The sequence below is a fragment of the Amblyomma maculatum genome, chromosome 1 (assembly GCF_055883805.1).
Source record: "Amblyomma maculatum isolate TAMU_Amacu chromosome 1, ASM5588380v1, whole genome shotgun sequence".
NCBI lineage: Eukaryota > Metazoa > Arthropoda > Arachnida > Ixodida > Ixodidae > Amblyomma > Amblyomma maculatum.
In genome coordinates this window covers 301,682,512-301,698,809 of record NC_139344.1, presented here as the reverse complement: position 1 = coordinate 301,698,809, position 16,298 = coordinate 301,682,512, and the positions used below count along the sequence as shown (strand labels likewise).

At 47.5% G+C, this 16,298-nt stretch overlaps 1 protein-coding gene and 1 pseudogene across 5 annotated transcripts in view; one reads left to right on the top strand and one right to left on the bottom strand.

The window, feature by feature from the left end:
* Positions 1–16,298, top strand: part of LOC146206929 (solute carrier family 15 member 1-like) — a 413,844-nt gene that overhangs the window by 45,745 nt on the left and 351,801 nt on the right. Inside the window, exon 4 of one of the 5 annotated variants that reach the window (XM_084596907.1) lies at positions 9,993–10,042. The exons of the other annotated variants lie outside the window; for them this stretch is intronic. The gene's annotated coding sequence lies outside the window, so the exon portion shown is untranslated. The remainder of the gene's footprint in view (positions 1–9,992; positions 10,043–16,298) is intronic. 5 annotated transcript variants of the gene reach the window in all.
* LOC146206934 (uncharacterized) lies at positions 1,085–2,603 on the bottom strand (annotated as a pseudogene).

Sequence of the window (16,298 nt, the reverse complement as noted above, 5' to 3'; positions counted from 1 at the left end):
GGAGAAATATGGGAGAGGCCTTCGCCCTGCAGTGGGTATAGTCCGGCTGATGATGATGAAATAGTAGTGAAATTATTGTGCACATTTGATATTAGCTGAGCCCAAATCCTAGACTTTAAACCACAAAGCAACTAGTGTCTCTGTTTACAAAACAAAATAGGCACACAGTGCAAAATTAGTAAGTCTTAATTAGCTCATAAAGCAACAAACAGGGGAGCAGCACAATCAGATCTACTGTCACTGCACTTTGCGACACATGCACTTTTTCCCTTCACACGTTCCTATTTTTCTGTAAGTACCCCCTTAATTCATAATGAATACATTTTTAGGAAATACATAGAATTACCCCTCATGTAATGTCTCGTCTGGGGGCCCTTGAGGTTCTAATAATAAAAAAATAGATGGTCATGTCTTGGTTTAGGTTTCTTTACTAGTTTATTTGCCGAGTGAACGTTAGGGATGTGCGCAGTGCTGCACAAAGTCAACCAGTTCTTGGGTGCAGCAACAGTAAATTCATATCTAGATGTGTCATCATCATCAACCTGACTATACCCACTGGAGGGTGAAGGCCTCTCCCATTCTACTGCAACTAACCTGGTCCTCTGCTATCTGCATCCAAGTCATCCCTGATAACTTTTTAACCTCATCAGCTTCGCTAACGTTCTGCCTCTCCTTACTTTGCTTTCTTTCCCTTGGAATCTATTGTGTTACCCTAAGCGACCATCGGTTGTCCCCTCCGCACTGCATGCCCTACCCATTTCGTCTTCTTGAATTGCACTAGAATGTCATCAACTTGATTTATTTTTCTGACCCGCTCTGCACGCTTCCTCTCAACGTTACAAAGATGTGTCAGTGTCATGGCGATCGTCATGACTGGTATCAAAGTTCCAAGATGAACATTCCATGTCTGTGTACAGTGTTGAACTGGATTCAGAATCAAAGACAGAAATAAAAATAAATCATGAAGGGTTACTGAGTCTCTTCTACCATAAATGACTCCCCCCAACCCCCCTCCTTTTTCAATGTCTGAAAAAAAAAAACAGCACATGCATACAGGTGCCCACCACAACAGGAAGTTGCCGCACTATTCGAATGGGACAACCGAATTTCATAGGTTGGTGAGTGCACAGCACACCTTTGCAATCTTGTCTATTGGGCACTTATTGCTGCTGTTCTTTTTCAGCACTTCCACCGGCAATGTACCTTTCAGTATGGTCTATTTGTTTCGAACCATACCAATTACACGCTCAACATGGATGCGAACGTTGGCAATTTCTCTGATTCGCTCAACTTCAGCACTCGACAGCTGCTGCTTGCCTTTCGTAAATGCAGGCACAGCTAGTGTGGCACAGCACATTCCGACACACTCAGCAATAAAAAACCCCTGTCTGCTAACACAACATCTCTTCTGTCTAAAAACCGCAAAATACCACTTTCCTCTGTAATCGTTTTATCACTTGCTCGGTCACCAAATGCTTTAAAAATAAATGTGACCATGCCTTGCGGACAGATTGCCAGTAGGAATTTAACCGTATTATGATGCTTATAATACGACCATGTCTCAGCTCTAGGCAGCGGTGAACTTGGCCTTTCTATAAAAACCTCAAAACAATCCAGTATCGCCCTCACTTTCAGACCAAAATTTTCCATGAATGCTGTTGGCACTGTCTTTATATATCCTTTTTTTTTTTTCTGGCCAGCGTACAAGTACACCTAACCGGTCATAGCAGACATCGAGCCACTTTTCACATATTCTTGATGCAGTGGATTGTGATACGTTAAAGCGATAAGCGAGGTCCTGTGTACGGTGACCTAGCCTCATTCTCATGAGAAACATCTTCATTTCTTCAAACTGCGGTAGTAGATTTCTAGAAGAATGTGCCGCATGGTCTTTGAGAATATTGAACAATGAGCAAAGCATCAGAAAAGTTGGTAGTCCTGCGTAGAATGCAACTTTCTCATCATTGCCACGAAGACAATCTTCAAAAAACCTTGTTGCTGCGAAGTTCTCCTTAGCATTCTGTAGCTCATTTCGAAGATTGATGATTTCTTCTTCAAGCTTGGGGATGTATGCAGCTGTCATGTCCGTTTCGCAACCTTTATCTACAACAGACAAAAATGAGTACAGGAAATTAAATCACAGAAACCCATACCTGCCTGACGTTTGAAGGCTAGTGCAAAGCTTAAGGTGAAAAAATTACTGCCGTGTCTGATTACTACCTGTGTATGTACATCCTCTGTCAAAATCAAAGATCTCAAGAAGTTTCATTCTAAGCCTTGCTGTACAGCTCGTTATGCACTCACAACGTTTTATATTTCTCAGTGAGAGGAACTAATTAACACCCCGAGTCCTCTGAAACATTGAGCTATCTATGTTACATAAGCCCAGCAGCACACTTTGAAGCTAACCCCTTTGGCTCCAAACTTTTGACATTATAGCTGTAAATACCTCTAATGTAATCATAACATCACAATCAGTGGCACTTACCTAAAATACATGGAGTGGCACTGACAGTACAGGCAATGCTGAGAAAAAACATACCAGGTTCCAAGAGAAACACTGGCTGTTCTATCGCTGCAGCTGCTTCAAATGGTTCATCCATTACATCTGTATAAAGGAAAGTACAAAATTAGAACATTAAATGCATAATTAAGCAAAAATCAAAGACATGTTGAAGTTTTCAACATCAACTTCTTGTTCAAATGCTGCCAAAATATGTACATATCACTGCTGATAGCAAGCTGTAAACTCACATACAATCAGTGGTACTTCTAGTTAGGTAAGGTATGGAGTGTGAGTGGCAGTGCAGACCATACTGTAAACAGCGCATACCAGGTTCTGAGGTTGCAGGTTCTACTACCACAGGTGCCTCGACCGATGCATCCATTGGTTCATCTGAGAAAGTAAAAACAGAAAAGTGTTTTCGCAACAAGAACACTTTTTTACACATAATGCAGGCATCTAATTGATGGAGCTACCTGCTCTCGCCGAGTTCGCGGCGTCTTCAGCCGCTTGTATCTTCTCTCGAATACCTTCTTCCTTCTGAATGAATATATACCTTCTTCAACAAACAGAAGAACCGGAAATGGACATGGAAAAGTCCTAACGGAGAGACTAAAATTGAAATCGACTTCATAATGCGTTCAACCCCCGCCATTATGCAAGATATAGAGGTAATCGGGAAAGTGCGATGCAGTGACCACAGTATGGTGAGGTCAAGAATTAGCTTAAATCTGAAGAAGGAACTTAACAGATTAGTAAGAAAGAAACCCATAAACGAATTAGCGGTGAGGGGGAGGGCAGAAGAGTTCAGGATCTCGCTACAGAATAGGTATTCAGCTCTAACTGAGGATGACGATATTACCCTAGAGGCAAGGAACAATAATTTCAGAGATATCATTACTGAATGTGCGGTAGAAGTAGGCGGTAGGATAGTTCGAGAGGATACCGGTAAGCTGTCTAAGGAGACGAAAGATTTGATTAAGAAACGCCAGAATATGAAAGCTTCCAATCCAACAGACCAGATCGAATTGGCCAAGATATCAAAGCTAATCAATAAGCGCAAGGCGGCCAATATAAGGAAGCATAACATGGAGAAAATTGAGCATGCTGTAAAGAACGGGGGAAGCCTTAAAGCGGTAAAGAAGAAATTGGGCATAGGCAAAAACCAGATGTATGCGATAAGGGACAAGGCGGGCAACGTCATCACTAATATGGACAAGATAGTCAAAGTAGCCGAGGAGTTCTATACAGATCTCTACATTAGCCAAAGTAGTCAGAGCCGTAATGAGATTGGCGGTAGGGAAAAACAGTCAGACGTTCCACCAGTGACGAAGGACGAGGTCAAGAGAGCACTAGAAACTATGAAAAGGGGGAAATCAGCTGGAGAGGATCAGATAACTACAGATTTGCTGAAGGACGGGGTGAATATCGTGCTAGAAAAACTGGCCACCCTGTATACGCAGTGCCTGGTGTCATCGACGGTACCGGAACCATGGAAGAATGCAAACATTATCCTCATTCACAAGAAAGGGGACTCTAAGGACCTTAAAAATTACAGACCGATCAGCTTACTGTCTCTTACGTATAAGGTATTTACTAAGGTAATCGCTAATAGAATCAGGACAACCTTAGACTGCAATCAAGCAAAGGATCAAGCAGGGTTTCGGAAACAGTACTCTACTATCGATCATATCCCTACCATCAATCAGGTGATAGAAAAATGCTCGGAATATAACCAGCCCTTATACATACCATTTATTGATTACGAAAAAGCATTTGACTCAGTTGAAACCTAGGCGGTGATGCAGGCATTGCGAAATCAGGGGGTAGACGAGCCGTACGTGAAAGTGCTGGAAGATATATATAGTGGCTGCACAGCAACCATAGTTCTGCATAAAGAAAGTAACAAAATTCCCATAACGAAAGGTGTTAGGCAAGGAGACACAATCTCCCCAGTACTATTCACAGCTTGTTTAGAGGAAGTATTCAGAGACTTGGAATGGGAGCAGTTAGGGATACGGGTAGATGGAGAATACCTCAGTAATCTGCGATTTGCTGATGACATTGCCTTGCTAAGCAACTCGAGGGATGAACTGCAAATAATGATTGATGACCTAGACAGGAAAAGTAGAAAGGTAGGCTTGAAAATCAATATGCAGAAGACTAAGGTAATGTTCGACAGCCTCGGGAAGGAACAGCAGTTTACATTAGGTAGCGAAATACTGGAAGTAGTAGGCGAATATGTCTATTTAGGACAGGTAGTAACCGCAGATCCGGACCATGAAAAGGAAATAACAAAAAGAATAAGATTGGGATGGAGTGCATTTAGCAAGCACTCGTAGATTATGACTAGCAGCTTACCGGTATCGCTCAAGAGGAAAGTATACAACAGTTGCATCTTGCCTGTACTCACCTATGGGGCTGAAACGTGGAGGCTAACCAAGAGAGTTCTACTTAAGTTGAGGACAACCCAGAGGGATATGGAACGAAAAATGGTAGGGGTAACATTAAGAGATAGAAAGCGTGCAGAGTGGGTCAGAGAAATAACTCAAGTTACCGACATTCTAGTAGAAATTAAGAAGAAGAAATGGACATGGGCAGGACATGTAGTGCGAAGAGAGGATAACCGATGGTCGCTGAGGGTAACAAACTGGATTCCAAGGGAAGGAAAGCGTAGCAGGGGGCGGCAGAAAGTTAGGTGGGCGGATGAGATTAAGAAGTTCGCAGGGGTCAAGTGGATGCAGCTAGCACAGAACCGGGTTAAGTGGAGAAATATGGGAGAGGCCTTCGCTCTGCAGTGGGTATAATCAGGCTGATGATGATGATCTCTCGTCGGCAGGTTTTGCGTCAAAGCCAAGATGTAGTGAAGGAGCCCAGTCTGGATTGCACTCATCGAAAAGGGCAGCGGGTGAACCTGGGCGAAAATTTTCGTTCGTGCAGAAGAGACACATATGTTATATTTATATACAATTTGCAAAACTAATTGAGCCACTATGATGCACTGTTTGAACCATTTTAATGAGCGAGGTCTGCCCTCTGTCAAGCATTCTGAAACACGCACCGATCGACTTTGTGCTACGTGCTGCACATTACATTCCGTTAACGTGGAAAGATTGGTTAGTTAGTCTTGGTAGGACGAATGCATATTTTCAGCGCAAAAACACACGCACGCATGCACAGAAAGGACGAAGAAAGGAGACGCTCGTCCTGCGTCTCCTTTCTTCGCCCCGTGTTCTTTCTCGCTGAAAGCATGCATTCGCTATATTCCGTGTTTTTCTCTGTCCATCGAAAGTTCAGAAGTTGGTAGTATTTGCGTACATACAAAATGCCGTGAGCAGATCCGCCATTTGTCAGGATTATGATATCCGCGCGGTTGAGCCATAACCGATCTCGCACTTCGCGTGTTTGCTCGTTCGCGCTCTTTCGTACGTGCTTTAGGGACCTTAAAAAAGCTAATGTCTTTCGCACAGCTCTTCAGCTTCTGTTACCTGCTCAGTGTGCGGCTATTACAGCCGAAGACAGCGCAATAAACCATAGCGACGAATGCGCGGGACCGCACGATAACCCTCCACCCCGGAGGACACAAAAATGACCGACTGCCCCGAAATTGCCCCCAATGCACCGCGCACGGCGCGTCAGTGAATACCCCCTATACTTTTTATCTTGCGATTTATGCTCTCCACGAATGATATTGCTAAAATTTAAGCCAACCAAGAATGGCATGACTGATGAAGCTGTCATGTATTGAGAAGACAAGTAATGGCATTACAAAATTCGCTACAAATTTCTACAAGTTTACCGTCCAAAAGAGACTCAGACTATGAGTGAAGCCGTAATGGAGTTCTTTAACGTCCACTGACGTCGCACATCAAAAAGTGGCTGAGATTTAATTCCGTCTCCTTGGGTTCAACAGTCACACAACCGAACAACCCACGGCAGTCCTGAAAAAATATATATGTGACAAATCATTTTGCATAACTCCTTTGAAAATTTGCATTTGTTGAAATATTTGGCGCTTCTTTAAACGTTGCGCGCACAGCGATGGTTCAGTGGTCGAATATTGAGCCTCGAGAACCGGGTTCAAACTCGGACATGACGGACGTCTTTTGATGTAGGCGGTACGTAAATTGCCCGTGTGCTGTGCGATGCCAATGCCCAGTTAAGCACCGTAGGTGGTCGAAATTATCCGGGCTCTCCACAACGGTCTCCCTTATAGCTTGAGTTGTTTGGGGCATTAAACACCATAAACCAAACCAATATTTGATAGGCGCAAGTTTAGCAACGATTGCTCGGATTTTGCCTACCCGCACCGTCATAGCCAAACGTCGGGGAAACGCACGGAGTTCAGGTCGCTGGTCCGCTCGTGTGATGGAGTCGGTGTAACCGTCTGTGTGCCCTGCTGGCTCGGTATCTCTGCTGTCCACCGCGTGGCGCAGTCTGTTAACGTGGACGACCTTTATGTCCCGTGTGTCTATATGTCGTATTCGGACCATCCCCGCCGATAACCATGCAACGACGTGGAAAGGCCCGACCCACTTTGCTTCAATTTTTCGTGCGATCCCTTGACCAATGGCGGTCACCTGAAGGTGCATGCGGTCTCCTGGCTTGAATTCTGAGTCGCGGCTATTTTTAACCAGACTCTTCTTTCTGGTCTCAGCTGCGGAGCAAAGAGCGGCACCATCCTCACGATGCGCGATTCCCTACCTTTGGGTGAGTTCGGCGCGGTAGTCGTCAAGAGTGCCGTAATGTGTCGTGGGTTTTGCGTATCCAACACCCGGCGTCACAGGGTCTCTCCCATGCAAAAGAAAGGGCTGTTATTCGTCCTCTCATGCATGGCAGAGTTATAAGAAAACGTAGCAAACGGTAACGAAAGGTATCAGCCGCGCTGGTCTCTCTCCACATAGTGGCCCAGGAGTTTGACGAGCGTCTGGTTTAGCCTTTCTACCGCCCCATTGCATTCCGGGTTGTACGCGGTAGTTTGCAGGTTCTTTATCCCTATGAGGTCGTACATACCTTCTTCATGAAATTGGAGCCCTGTTCGGTTAGTAGCTGTATGGGCACGCCATGCCGCAGCACGACGCCTTCGGCGAACGCTCTCGCGATCATTTCTGCCTTTTAATTTTCTACGGCGAAAGTTTCGGGTACCTTGTTAAATGATCAGCAAATGCTAGGATATAGCGGTTACCCGATGTCGTGCATGGCAGTGGCCGTGAGTTCAAATAGCTCATGAACTTCCTCAAATATTTTCAAAAGGGCGCTTCGGCATATTATGGAGTGCGCACGATTCGCACTCACGGCAGTACCGAGCCACGTCCCTATTGATGCCATACCAGTAGTAACTCTTTCTGACGCACGCCCAAGTAGCATGTGCATGGAGCTTCGTGGTGCAGCCTCAGGATCTCGTCTATAATAGTGCGTTCTGCCTTTAGTGGGGTTACCCTTTCCCTGAATCTATGGATACCACGGCGGTCCAAGTGGAAGGACTTGAAAGCGTCCTGTGCTGAATCTTCGCACCTCTGCACCCGTTTAAGAAGAGAAGGGTCTTTTCTCTGCTCCTCGTGCTGTCCAGCGTCTTCTACGGATGGTAATAAGGTGGTTATTTCCGCTACGACGGTGCGACTGAACGCATCCGCGTTCTGGTTCGTTTTTCCAGGCCGGTGCATTATCTTACAACTATACTCCTGCAGGAGCACGTTCCAGCGGGCTAATCTAGAGCTAGGGTCATTGAAATTCATCAACCACCTTAGAGGTTGGCAATCGGTAATCATCTGAACACCTTGCCTAACACCTTGCCTAAGGTGTTAGGCAAGGAGACAATCTCCCCAGTACTATTCACAGCTTGTATAGAGGAAGTATTCAGAGACTTGGAATGGGTGAAGTTAGGGATAAGGGTAGTTGGAGAATACCTTAGTAATCTGCGATTTGCTGATGACATTGCCTTGCTAAGCAACTCGGGGGATGAACTGCAAATAATGATTGATGACCTAGACAGGAAAAGTAGAAAGGTAGGCTTGAAAATCAATATGTAGAAGACTAAGGTAATGTTCAACAGCCTCGGGAAGGAACAGCAGTTTACATTAGGTAGCGAAATACTGGAAGTAGTAGGCAAATATGTCTACTTAGGACAGCTAGTAACCGCAGATCCGGACCATGAAAAGGAAATAACAAAAAGAATAAGATTGGGATGGAGCGCATTTAGCAAGCACTCGCAGATTATGACTAGCAGCTTACCGGTATCGCTCAAGAGGAAAGTATACAACAGTTGCATCTTGCCTGTACTCACCTATGGGGCTGGAACGTGGAGGCTAACCAAGAGAGTTCTACTTAAGTTGAGGACAACCCAGAGGGCTATGGAACGAAAAATGGTAGGGGTAACATTAAGAGATAGAAAGCGTGCAGAGTGGGTCAGAGAAATAACTCAAGTTATCGACATTCTAGTAGAAATTAAGAAGAAGAAATGGACATGGGCAGGACATGTAGTGCGAAGAGAGGATAACCGATGGTCGCTGAGGGTAACAAACTGGATTCCAAGGGAAGGAAAGCGTAGCAGGGGGCGGCAGAAAGTTAGGTGGGCGGATGAGATTAAGAAGTTCGCAGGGGTCAAGTGGATGCAGCTAGCACAGAACCGGGTTAAGTGGAGAAATATGGGAGAGGCCTTCGCCCTGCAGTGGGTATAATCAGGCTGATGATGATGATGATGAATCATCTGAAATCTACGGCCGTAAAGTTAACATCTGAACTGTCTGACCGCCCATACCACTGCGAGGCACTCCTGCTATATTGCCCCATACTTTTGCTCTGCGGGATTCAGTTGTCGACTTGAGTACGCCACCGCATGCTCGGCATCATTGTGCACTTGCGACAGTACTGCTCCAATGGCGCGCTTCGACGCGTCAGTGGTCAACCGAAATGGCTTGTCAAAGTCGGGGAAGCTAAGAATAGGTGCTTTAATCAATTTGGTAGTCAGCCTTCTGAAAGCGTCCTCGGCATCGGGGCCCCATATGAATGGGGACTTGCGTGCTAGGACAGATAGAGGCTTCACAATTTCAGCAAACTCTGGGATATGTCGGCGGTAGTAAGTAAGAAGACCCAGAAATCGGCGCACTTCGGTTTTATTCTTTGGGACGGGGTAGTTCCTCCCACATTCTACCTTTCCAGGGTGTGGCCGCACACACCTTCCGCCGACACAATATGTCCTATGTATTTAACTTCGGGCTTCAGGAACTAGCATTTGGATGGTTTTAGCTTTAAGCCAGCAGCTGCTACTCTGCAGAATACTTGCCTGGTGTCTCGCAGATGATCCTCGAACGTCGGGCTGTAAATGATAATATTGTCTAAGTAGGCGTGACAAAATTTACCAAGTAATCCTGCAAGGATCACGTCGGCGGTCCTCTGCCACACAGCGGCGCTATTTACCACTCCCATGGACATTCTGTTCCATTGGAAATTTCCAAATGTGGTATTAAATGCTGTTTTACCTTTGTCGCAGGGGTCCATTTCATTTTTCCAATAGCGGCTGGCCATGTCAACGACCGTAAAGTAAGTGGCCTTACCTAACTGGGCTAGTGTCTCGTAGATATTTGGTAGTGGGTAGGGGTCGACCCGTGTAACTTTGTTTATATAGCGGTACGACCCGTCAAGATTGTCTACTTACAGCGCCGGGGCACCCCTAGAAAAAGACTAATGGTCGATTATGCCGGCCCTAAGCAACGCGTCTATTTGCTCCTTCATTTCTGCTGTTTTAGAAAAGGGGGTTCGGTAAGCTCGGCGGTAAACAGGGGGTGCACCTTCTGTGTGAATTCGGTGCTTGATAGCTTCGCAACGCGCTAGGTTGGTCTTACTTACTAAAAAGAGAGCCGCGATTTATGTGATGAGAGATTAGAGCCTCTCCTTCTAAGGCTGTGTGAGGCATGCGAACATTGCCAACAGGCTTTTTACTTCATCCTCCCTATTGGTAGTGTTCACCTGTAGTACGCTCTCTGACATCACTGCGTCTACTAATGTGCCTGTAATCTTGTTTCTTGGAAGAGACATATCCTTTAGAGAAACATTGACGACTCTTACGGGCAGTGCATCGCCCTCTCGCGTGAAAACCAGAGTAGGGGCTCCAAGGTTTAGATACACGTCTATGTGGGAGACCTCTACAACTTTCAACGCATCACATGGCAGCGTTACAGATGCTCGACCTATCAGTAGGCATTCGCGCATAGCTGGAACTGGCGTTTTCTCAGCGAGAGCAACGTAAGTAACAGTAGCCTCGTCCTCCTTACTCGGTGCAGCGGCGTCGACAGCTGGTTGTTCCGCTCCCCAATTAGGAGTAGGTACCCGCCCTTTGCCTATCCGCATTACCCCCTCACTAAGCAGAAGGTCGAGATTTTGCTCGAGTAGTGCATCTTGTCCTATGATCCCATTCACAGCTAGTAAGAGACTGCCATCACAGACAAAAAGACTGCCCTCGAAGCTATGGCCTCTCATTAATGGTGAATTTCGAAGCACCCGGTGGTATTGATAAGGTTTCCCGTAATCCCTACCAGACGCGTGCTCTTTCCCTCGCGAGGGAACAACCTCCGCCAATTCCGCTCTGCCTTATCCAGCGCGTTCTCTTTAATGAGGCTAACCTTCGAACCTGTATCCGCTAAGAATCTCAAGCTGGTGTTTACAACGTCACCCTCCGCAATGGGGCTCGTTTCACCGCAAAAGAAAAAAAAAACACAGTGGCATCAACCGGCCTTTCTTCGTCGTGGTTGCCAAAAGAGGCCTGGTTGAGTTTCCCGCCTCCCTAGGGAAAGTCGTACTCACTGAACAGTTGGTCGCCTTAACCGCTGCTCACTTGTTTGATGGGAACCTCGCACGTGAGCGGCACTGCCGTGGGAAATGCCCGATCACTCCGCAGCAATAACATCGGCCCTGACTAGGGCGGCGTGTCTTACGCTTGTATTGATCTTTCTCTCACGTGTAGGCTCTCCTGAAGGAGTCTCTGAAGACGGTCGAGGTGGTTTCGCAAATTGCCTCGATCGATCCCGGTCGCCATCTTCGTTCATGCTCCTGACAACCTGTGTGTGAGAGCCGGTCACCCTTTCGGCCTCTTCTTCCTGAGAAACAACCTCTACAGCGTCCGCGTATGTTTTGGCATCTCGGGATAGGGCTAACCTCACCGGATCGCGCAGGCTGTTAAGGAACTGTCTAACTGCTCTTTCAAAATCTCCTCGCGCGCCTGCTTCTTTGTGGAAGCTTCACCAGGAATGTTAGCTAAGGTAGCTGCTCCAAGCGACTTCAGGAGGCCGGCGAACGTTCGTGTGTCTTCCCCGGGACGTCGCCTAAAGTTGAAAACTTTCTCGAGTTTAACGTGCGCAGGCTCCGTGTCAAACTTTTTTTATGGCCAATGCCTTGAATCCTGCGTACGTATCAATGTTTGCGACATCCTCGTTCCTCCATGCGAACGCTTGCGCGAGTCCCACCATCTTGCAGCGCGCAATCCCAATGAGTTGCTTGCCTTGTCAGCCTCCCATGCTAGCAACCTGCTCTAAGTTTTGCAAAAAATCTCTGATTCCAGGTTCATTCTTATCGCCGGTTAAAACAGGAACCATGCCGCCTAACATGTGAGTACTAGCCCCGAATGAGCCCCCAAAGGCGGCCGGCGCTGGCTGCTCTATCATCTTGTCCCGCTCTCTCCGCGTGCGAGGACATCAACTGGCTCACAATAAAACCTCAGCAAAATCCTACCGCTGCCACCATATCAGACGGCCATAGAGGGGTCAAGGTTTAAACTGGAACCGCCTCCAAGGATCTAAGATCTAGGTATGGGCCCATGCCGAGGCTCGGAGAAAGAAATACAAGTCGAGGGTATTTTGCGACAGCAGTTTATTGCTGCTGTTCAGAGGGGTGGAGAACGGCGAGTGGCTCACCGCTCCTGTTGTATGATCTCTTGCCGGGGATGTTGTGTCTCCCATGTCAGCGGCGGTCAATCGAAGAGCTTGTCTAGCAAGCGGGAGTGGATGACCCACAGGAGCCTGGCACTGTTGTCTTCAGACCGGAGTGGTTAGCTTCCTCTCCGGCCCATCAGGGTAGTCTTCGCGCTGGCGTCGTCGACGGCATGCCTCTGCGAGATCAACCTCACTTCTCTCGTGTTTCCTCTGCCGTCTCTTCTGCCAGACTTCCGGCCCTTAAAACCGGGGATCCGCCTTTCCTCTTCGTCCTGCCAGCATCCTCTCCCCCGTCACCACGGCGCTCATAATTCCTTTTACCGTGGAAGACGCCGGTCCATCTGCTGCGCCGAGCTTCTTTCCTTCTCAAGCGGCCAACTCATCAAGGGGGTTTTGCCACTTCCCCTTTCGTGGTAAGTGGTCCTACTCGGGAAGCCGCATCCCTTTGTCAGTGACCGCCGCTTCTTTGCGGTTGACGGAGAACGTGGAGCGGGCATGCCGTCCTGGGGTTGACGCGCGCCTCGATCCACGACAGCGGTTGAGGCCGTAATGAGCTGTGTGATCAACGCGCCGTTGAACTAGCGTTGAACGTTGGCCCGAAGGTGACAGCCAAGGGAAGTGGGAATAGTGACCCCTTGTCAACCATTGTCGGGTGGTCACACTGCTCAACGAAGAACATTACCGCAAATTCTTTGCGGATGTCTATGCGTTATGCTCGCCTGCTGTCACCCTCCATAACTACTCCGGAGAAGAGATTAACATCGTGAGATGCTTTCTGGCCGACGTGACGCATGGCGAAACCACCGCTGGTATGCCGTTTCACATCACAACCAAAGGCACGTCTTTGCTGGGGCTCGACGCCATACGCAGTCTAGGCATAAACATTGTCGGTTCAACTTTGACCTGCCGCAGCGTCGCGACCGCAGACTGTCCCCCTCGCTTTCCGCCGAGCTGCACGATCAGTTTTCGCACCTCCTCACGGCGGGCCTCGGGCTCGTAAAGAACTTCATGAGCCACATCCAGCGTCCCTCGTCCATGCCGCCGGTTTCTGCAGAACTACGGCGCTTGCCCTTGACTACAGTGTTCTAGAACACTGTATCTTGACTCTGCGAGAGCAAGATTCCGAGGAGCTACGCCGTCTGCAGTCGCAGGGGGTAATAGAACCCATTTCTGCGTCGGCATGGCTCTCCCCAGTAGTCAGCGTGCGAAAGAAAGGTGGTTCGCTGCGGTTGTGCGTGGACCTCCGTGAGGCTAACAAAGCTGCCATCGCCGACGCATTTCCTCTCCCGCACACGGCAGGTGGGACGTGTTTTTCGAAGCTTGACTTTGTGTCAGTATATCCCCAAGTTGCATTTCCACCGGAGAGTCGCTACCTAACAACTTTTATCACGCATGATTGGTTGTTTCGATTCAAAAGAGTATTTTTGGTCGGGCCCTTGCTCCTGCGGCTTTCCAAAGAATGATGCAGCTATTGTTGAAGGACTGTAAGGGTGTGCTTTGGTACATTGACGACATAATTGTCTGGGAGAGGACAGGCGAGGAGCATAATAAAAATTTGAAACTGGTACTTCAGCGTATAAACGCTTCAGGATTGAAGCTAAATGATACGTGTCTTTTCATTGTTCCTGAGGTGCACTTTTTGGGACATGTCGTTAGTGGGAATGGTTCGTGCCCATTGCCTTCTAAAGTAAACGCTGCTGTGTAAGCGCCTGCCCCTCATGATCTCGCAACTCGTCGTTCTTTTGTGGGGCTTGTAGGTTACTATTCCCGTTTTATTCCCCGATTTTCTTATCTGGTAGAACCGCTGAGAAAGATTTTGAGGTCAAATCAAAAGTTTGATTGGAATGAGGAATCTCAACGCAGTTTTGATCTAGTAAAAAGCTCTTTATCAGCTAGGCCTGCCATACAGATGTTGAACCCAGATTCAGATGTAATCGTCATCACAGATGCTTCGGAAAAGCGTTTGGGTGCTGTACGTCAGCAACGCGATGGTGAAGAAATGCGCACCGTTGCATTTGAATCGAGAACCTTGACCGCGGCGGAACAAATACATTCCATGGGTGAACTAGAAGCTTTTGCATGTCTGTTTGCATGTGAGCACTGGCATGCCTACCCACGGAGAAGAAGGTTTGTGTTGCGCACAGGCCATCAGGCTTCAACTGGCTTGTCACCTGTGAAGGTCCTACACGGTCATCAAACCAAAACACGGCTCAGTTTTGCTGGAATGTTCTCTGGGAGCGGCGTACACTCCACGGCTGTGCTGAAATTTGTTCGCGAGACAGTGCAAGCTAAGCAGTCGTACACCCAACAGTATACTAATGAAGAAGCGGTGCTATAGGGTCCCAACATTTCGAAACGGTGGCCTCGTTCTGGTAAGAATTCCCACTGCTAGAGGCAAGGTATCGCTTTTATCAGTTCAGTTCAGTCGTTCAGTCGTGTCCGACTCTTCCTGACCCTATGGACCATATCACGCCACGCTTTCCGGTCTCTCACTATCTTCCTAACATCACATAACTTCATCTGCAGCGCCTCGAGGATGCCATATAACCTTCGCGTTCGCTACCTACCCCTTCTCCGGTGACCCTCAACCTTTCCCAACTCCAAATCTTTCTCCAGCGACTCCTCTCTTCTCATCAGATGACCAAAGTAGCTGAGCTTTAACTATAGAATTTGACCCTCCAATGAGCAGTCAGGGTTTATGGCCGACAATATCGACTGATGTGATCTTCTGGCCGTCCAAGGAACTCTCAAGATTCTCCGCCAGCACCACAATTCAAACGCGTCAATTCTTCGGCGGTCAGCCTTCGTCACAGTCCAAGTCTCGCATCCATACATCACAACTGGAAATACCATAGCACGAGTTATACGGATCTTGGTTGGCAGACTAATGTCTCTGCTCTTTACTAGGCGGTCAAGGCTAGCCATGGCTCTCTTTCCCAGAAGTAGGCGTCTCCTAATTTCATGGCTGCAGTCTCCTTCCGGGGTTATCTTGGAGCCCAAGAAGAGAAAATCTGTCACAGCTTCCACTTCTTGTCCCTTTATGCTCCAGGACTTGATGGGGCAAGACGCCATGATCTTTGTCTTTTTAATGTTCAGTTTAAGCCCAAACTTCTCACTCTCTTCTTGTACGCGCATCAGAAGTCTCTTGAGTTCCACTTCACTTTCTGCCATTAAAGTTGTATCATACGCATATCTAAGGTTGTTGATACGTTTTCCAGCAATCTTCACTCCAGCTGAAGACTCGTCCAGACCGGCCTTCCTCATGATGCACTCTCCATATAGGTTAAATAGGCAGGGCGACAGTATGCAGCCTTGCCTCACTCCTTTCTCAATCGGAAACCAATCAGTAAGACCATGCCCAGTTCTGATTGTGGCCTCTTGCCCTTCATGCAGGTTCCTGAGGAGACAGATGAGGTGAATTGGAAATCCAATCTCTTGGAGAGCTTGCCACAATCTGCTGTGATCTACGCAGTCAAACGCTTTCGCATAATCAATAAAGCAGAAGTAGATGGGTTTCTGGAACTCTCTTGCTTTTTCCATGATCCAGCGAAGGTTGGCAATTTAGTCTTTAGTTCCTCTGCCCTTGCGAAACCCAGCTTGCACGTCCGGAAGCTCCCGATCCACATACTGCTGCAGCCTACCTAGAAGGATTTTCAACATCACCTTGCTAGCATGCGAAATAAGCGTGATCGTGCGGTAGTTGGAACAATCTTTGGCACTGCCTTTCTTTGGAATAGGGATGTAAACTGACCTCCTCCAATCCTGTGGCCACTGCAGGGTTGTCAAAATTTGCTGACATAATGTATACAGTACGTTAACAGCGTCGGCATGGTTGAGGTTTTGAAGCAACTCAGCTGGAATGCCATCAATTC